Source organism: Corylus avellana, chromosome ca7 (assembly GCF_901000735.1).
Source record: "Corylus avellana chromosome ca7, CavTom2PMs-1.0".
NCBI lineage: Eukaryota > Viridiplantae > Streptophyta > Magnoliopsida > Fagales > Betulaceae > Corylus > Corylus avellana.
Window position 1 is genome coordinate 18,159,512 of NC_081547.1, and position 6,924 is coordinate 18,166,435.

Consider the following 6,924-nt stretch of genomic DNA (forward strand, 5'->3'; position numbering starts at 1 on the left):
TTATGTGTTTCTATGTCTTGGGCGAAACTAGATGACTTAGTAGATGGATACTTTGGCATATATTTATGTGATAAAAAAGAAAAAAAAAATCATTGATAAGCTTTTCACTAAGTAACTGGACCTCTTGTCTCAAAGCATTGAGTGTTCACGTCAAAAGGTGAAGAAATTTGATTTGGTTAAAGTCATGGTTAGTTGGTTTCGTAGCCTTTTTGACTCGAGTTAGTAAGTCCTAGGGGTGTCCCTACACCTAATGCCCTAAAACCACCTAGTTTGGGAGTCATTAACTTAACACCCGTTACATGGATCAAATAGAAAGCTTAAGAGAACCAAACATTACATAGCCTGACCAAGAAGAAAAAAAGAAAAATATGCCATTATTGTTCATTCTGATCAGAATTTCAGTGAACTTTGAAATGTTGAGACATTGCACAATGGATATAATTGGAAGCTTCATATTTATGTGCTAGTTCACTTTACACTATTTCAAACTTGTGATACCTTAGCCTGTCTTTTGTAAGTGATTAGACTTTAAAATTCCAATTCATTGTGAAGATAGAGTTTATCTTTTTAAGCTTGCTAATGAATGAAGATCATAGTTTTGAGTGATACCCTTAATTTTTGAATAACACGAACTCTTGCATGATGTTTGTAGGTAACATTCTTGGAAAACCCTCACGAGACTTCACTCGTTCTCTAGGAAATTTCTAGGGGTTTAAAAGGCTTATTGCATATGCTAAATGCAATCGTACATCCCACGAAAGATGAATTTATCTTTTTGTTTTCTGTTTTTGCATTTAGTTTTTAGTATCGTGTTGCTAAGGGACTAACAATATGTAAGTTTGGAGGTGTGTTAAGTGCCAAAATATTCATATTTTAGCCCTTAAACTTATATGTGGTAATTCATTAGTGTTGTTAGTTTATGCCATTTTATTTCTCTTTTGTGTTTCTGTATTTTTATAGGCCTTTGGAAGAAAAAGAAGCAAATCTGGAAGTATTGAGCTTAAAGAGCAAATTTGGGAAAAGCTGAAGGCTCTTGTAGTGCGATCAATCGCAAGAGATCGGCGATCGAGCGCACTACAAGCAAGAGGACCGGACGAGCACAAGGTGTGCACACAAGAAGCAGCCTCAATCACATTTACGATCAAGCGCCCAACATAGGAGATCGATCACAGTCCTGCGATCACACACGGGATGCGATCGAGTGCACCCATGCGTGAGGAGCAAGTCAGCCGCAACCCTATTCTGGAAAGTGTTTTCTTTTAGGGTTTTGAAGCCTTGTGCGAAATATGGCTCAAACCCTACAATTTTTAGGGTTTCTAGAGTGTTCTTAAGGCCTGTAAATAGACCCTTAAATCTTTAGAATAGACACACAATTTCGAAGGAGAAGAATTGGAGCTCTTTAGGTTCAAGTTTCGGGTTTTTTTTTTTTCCTTTCTATTTTATTTTATGAAGATGTTTAACATCAAACTCATGTGTAACTAAATTACTTAGTAGGGCCTGATTGAAGCCCTAATTATGTTTATTTAATATTTCAATATTGGCGCCTTTGTGATGATCATGTTGTGATATTTAACTGGATTAATTCCTGTTTTCTTGAATTCCTCATATATGTTTGTCTGATCAACATATGTATGTGGTATGGATTAGTTAATTAAATCAATTTGGATGACCAAGTCCTGGGCTTAATAAGAGTAACAAAAGAAATCAACACCAGGTTCTTGAGTTAATCAACATGAAAAACCGGGAGTATACACCCATGCCCTAGGTTCCATGTGTTTGTCGATTTCCATAGATTCATGCTTTCTTAAAGAACAACTTAGTATACTCCCATGCTAAATCCTTTAAGAAAGAAAAGAGTTAGAGTATACACCCATGCCTACCTCGTTGCTTAGCAAAATCTATAGCTTAAGGAGTATACACCCATGCCCTTAGGTTAACATACATTAGGTATGCATAACATGATTAAAGCATTGGCATATTGTTATATTATATATGCATGATTAGTGGTGGATATCAAAGCCCTACCTTTTTATTATTATCAACTCAAAATCAATCTTTGTTTTGTTTTACTTACGGAATTTATTTTCAGCCAAATTTAGCAATCCTTGTGGGAATGATCTCGTACTTGCACCCTATACTACTATATTGATCTTGTGCACTTGTGAGTAAAACGTACAATTATTTGCCTATTACTTTAGGTAGATATTTGCACAACATGAATCACATTGGAGATAGTCTTCAAATTTTGTGGAGATAATTGGTGTGTCATTTTTGTGGATGAGCCAATTATAGTCAAACCAGATCTGATCAATCACAATAGCAGTAGTTAATTGGAATTCAAAAACCTCATTAAAAGGAATACCAAGAAGAGCATTTGGCCTAAGTAGAATTTGTAACCAGGATGAAATTGATAAATCATTGAAGGCTAAAGTGTCGAGTGGCCATTTTTTATTTCTCCAAATAATCTTGGCAAATGGACAAGCCAAAAAGAGATGAAGCTGTAATTCCACCTGATTTTGACAAATGGGGCAATTCCAATGGTGAAGATCAACATTAACAACAAACCTTCCAATATTTTCCCTCAATAAAAGGGAGTTCCCACTGATTTTCCATTGAAGGAGTTTGTGTCTGTGTTGGATTGGAATTCCATAAGTTGGTGTTCCCAACTAAGAGATGAGAGACAATAAGGTTTGGGGTAGGGGAAAGGGAGAGGTTGGGAGAGGGTTTGTAACGTGGGAGGGTGGTAACCCATGGAGAATCCCAAACGTTGAGACCAATGCCTTTTGAAACTGCCTAGCAAACTCCTTTCTCTATCGCACTTCCATTTTTGAGAATACCCTTCGAAAGCAAAGAAGAGTTGTTCTTGATAGAGACCTCCAAAAAATTTCCAATCCTCAAATATTTGGCTTTAAGAGCCCTTACCCACAATAGATCTTGATTGGAATGAATCTGCTAGCCCAATTTGAAGAGGAGGGCTCTGTTTTGAAACTCCATAGTTCTAATTCCAAGGCCCCTGCAGATTTAGGGGTACAAATGCTTTTCCAAGATAAGAGAGTAAGATTTTTATCATTTTCTTGCGAAAAGCCCCACCAAAATTTTTTCAACATAACATCAAGATCAAGGTAAAAAGATTTGGGGAAAAGGAATAAGAATATTGTGTATGCTGGAATTGCATTTGCTACAGTTTTGATCAAAGTGGTTCTACCAGCTTGGGAGAGCAACTTAGATTTCCAACCTGAAATGCGAGAAGATATCTTGGACTTAAGGTCTTCAAAAGCAATAGATTTCTTGTGATGCAAGAAGAGAGGAATGCCAAGATATTTGGATTTGGAGGCTCTTTGGGTGAGATTAAATGTGGATCGTATGGAGGTTTGCAAGGAGGGCCTTGTAGATTTTTCAAAATTGACCTTTTGCCTTGACCAAGAGGAATAAGTATCAAGACAGATTTTGAATTGAAGATGCTTCCAAAATTTTGGCTTTAGAAAAAATCATAAGGTCACCAGCAAAAAGGAGATGGGAGATGGGAGGGCTAAGCCTCGAGATTTTGATGCCTTGAATGCATCCTCGGTTTTCTTCTCTAAGTATGAGTCTAGAGAGAATTTATAATCCCATGATAAAAAGAAAAGGTAATCACCATGCCATAGTCCATGGAATGGAGAGAATTTGCCAAAGGGAGACCCATCCAACAAGATAGAAAAAATAAATAAATAAATAAAAATAAAATAATAATAATAAGAATTGCATTGATGGATCCAATGTATCCAAATTGCATTTAAACCTAGTTTCAAAATTTTGATTAGGAAAGGTCATTTCATGAAATCAAATGCATTTTCCATATTAAGTCTTAAGGGCATTAAACCTCCATTGCCTTCTTTTGTTTTAAATAGCGAAAAATTTCATGAGCCATCACATTGTTATCTTGGATGAAACGGCATTGGATGAAAGCTGATTGGTTAGGAGAGACAAATTCATGGAGTAGGGATTTGAAACAGTTAGCAAAAATTTTGAGATGATCTTATAGTTGAAGTTGATGAGGCTGATTGATCTGAATTGATTCACTCTTAAAGGATTGTCGGTTTTGGGGATGAGAGTTACATTAGTGTGGTTTATCTCTTTTAAGAGGAAAACTCCCATGAAAAAAGATTGAAAAAAAGTAACCATACTATACTTGACAATGGGCCAATAGGTTTTGTAAAACAAGCTAGTCATACCATCGGGACCCGGGTCTTTGTTAGGACCTAATTGGGTAATGGCTTGGTAAATTTGTCTTTCCTCATGAATTTTTTGGAGCATAAGGTTGTCTAAGTCTGAGATAACGGGGGAAATTAACTCAACATGATCATCATCAATAACAGGATTAGATGAGGTGAAAATAGAACTAAAATAACCCACAAAATAATTGCTAGTATCTTCTTTATCATTAAGAACAGAACCATCAACATTTTTCAAAAAAGATATAGAATTGTACCATCTACGATTCACTGTAGACACATGGAAAAATTTGGTATTTAAATCTTGATAAGTGAGCCATTGCTCTCTGGATTATCTTGAAGCTCCAATTCCTTTGCAGAATTCTGAGAGGTGTTAGGAGCCTGCTGGATTTTATCCAAGTAAAAGAGAATGGAAGTGATTATGGAATGAATCTTCCGAAAATGAACACAGTTCCACTAGATGAGAGCTCTTTTTGTGTTCTTCCAATTTTGGCAGAAGATAAAGTGTAGTGACCCAAATAATTAATTAGGCTTAGATTGCATAGTTGGGAGATTAATTAGACATTGAGTCACTAGGAACAACTGGAATGGCATTTTTTAAATTTTTGGACTTTCTGGCTGAATACTGGAATCTGGGACCAGGTAAACGTTTGCCTGCAAATAGTAAATGAACATTCGTGTGGGTATCAGCCGAACGTTCATTGACTTTTGGTTGACCGATGGATAATGCCCGAGCTTACAATGCAACCCTAAAACCGCTTGGTAAACAGTACGCGAACGTTCGCCCTTGTAGTATCGAATGTTCATTGCTTTTCAAAACTGCCCCTGCATAGCTCACAGCTTCTCCCACCTATAAATACCCTACCCCTCTCGACCCATAAGCCCTATTTCCGCCCTTGTGCTCTCTGGAACCCCTGTGTGAGTGTCTTTGTGAGTGGTGAGTGTTCTTGGAGAAGGAAGAGTTATTTCTTGGAGGCCTTGCTTTAAGAAGGTAATCTTCTAAGCTTAAGTTTGTTCTTTATGTAGTCGTTATGTTACTTTTCTATTTAGTTTAGTTGTTGGTTTGAACTTCTAGTTAGGTTGTTGTCCTTGATCTTGACTTAAGCTTGGTTTAGCATTTCATTCTTGTTGAACGTATTTCTTTATGCATGGAGACGTTGTTTTGGGTTATGAAGTGCTAGAAATCATTTTAATAGCCTTAGGACCAGTTTGGGAGGCTTAGGAGAACATTTGGACCAAATGAGGTTCTACTTGAACCTTCTAGTTGAATGTTCGGCATGGAGCCCGAATGCTCGCCTAGGAGCACTTCAAGGGAACGCCACTTTGGCCAGGTGTTCAATCGCTCTTGTTTTTATGTTCTAGGTTCGTTTTAGCATAAATTAGGACTAACATTAGATTTTCCACCGATTTGGAGAACCCAAACTATTTGGAAGAGTTTTCGAAGGACTTGTACGATCCATACGAGTACTAACTCACGTAATGCTAGCCATTTCTTTTCCTGCATTGCACGACTATTTTGTGTACCAAACATGCATATTTACAACTCTCATGAAATACATTTTGCTGCATCAGGAACTCTATCATTTGTGAAAATGTGCTACATAACAAGATAATGACGATGAGACTTGTAAATGCATGCGGGATAACAGCCATGGGCAAATGTGTGTGTGATATACGGGTCTTAAATCATTTGGTTATTTCATGACCAGCGTAGCCTTAACGGTAGGGTTGCTATAGGAGGTACATTGTTAGTAACTTGGGCCACCCGAGGTCGGACTTGGTCGGGCTGCTAGTGTTATAAACGGTAGTATACAATGGTCAGTGCACAGGCATTGTATTATAGGTCCTCAAGACAGTGACAACCTTGCTACGAAGGGGTAATATCTTGGGTAGACCATACAGTTGAACTATGACATGATTCTCATATTATCGCATATATTATATCTATAGTACATACATGGATAACTGTCATACCTAAAATGTTGCACAGTTTACCAAACGGAGTTCATCATTAAATGGCATGGGTATTGCGTGCATTATTACTCACTAAGTCTTTGAAATTACCCGTTTTTATTTTTTCCCTCCATTATGTGTAATTGTACGGTTTATCTAGCAAAGTGAAGGATGCCTCCAGAAAGAATAATGGTGTTTGCCCAGGACCTGATCTAGGTCATTTTTTAGGACATGGACCCGATTTGGCTTAAGTCCAAGTGGGATGATGGAGGAATCATACGAGCGGAGATGATTCAGATTGTCATCATGTTGGCTTTACTTAAAATCAAGCATTAGGTGTTGATTTTTTTACCTTAATTTTAGACAATGATTCTATGGTTTGTAACCTATATTTTGATGATCGGTCTTTGATCAACACATTTGGGAGATCTATCTATGTTATGATATTTGTCTTATTCTGGTGATTGTAATTGTGGTATTTAGTTATTGTTTCTTTATTTCCTGTTGTTAAAGTCTTCTACTGTATTCTCTCGTTTAGGAGAGGCTAAGATCCCTGAGTTTTGTCCCGTGAGGGATAAGGCTGGGAGACAAACCATAGGGTCAATTACTAGTTAATTGATTTCCACGGGGCGTTACATAATGGCAAGTGAGCTGTCCAGTAGGGATTTTCAAGCTCCGGCAATCACTGCATGGCTTGAGCGGTCCCTCACCCGAAAAGCTTCAAACCGGAAAGGCTTGGGAGAATGAAAGTAATTTTCAC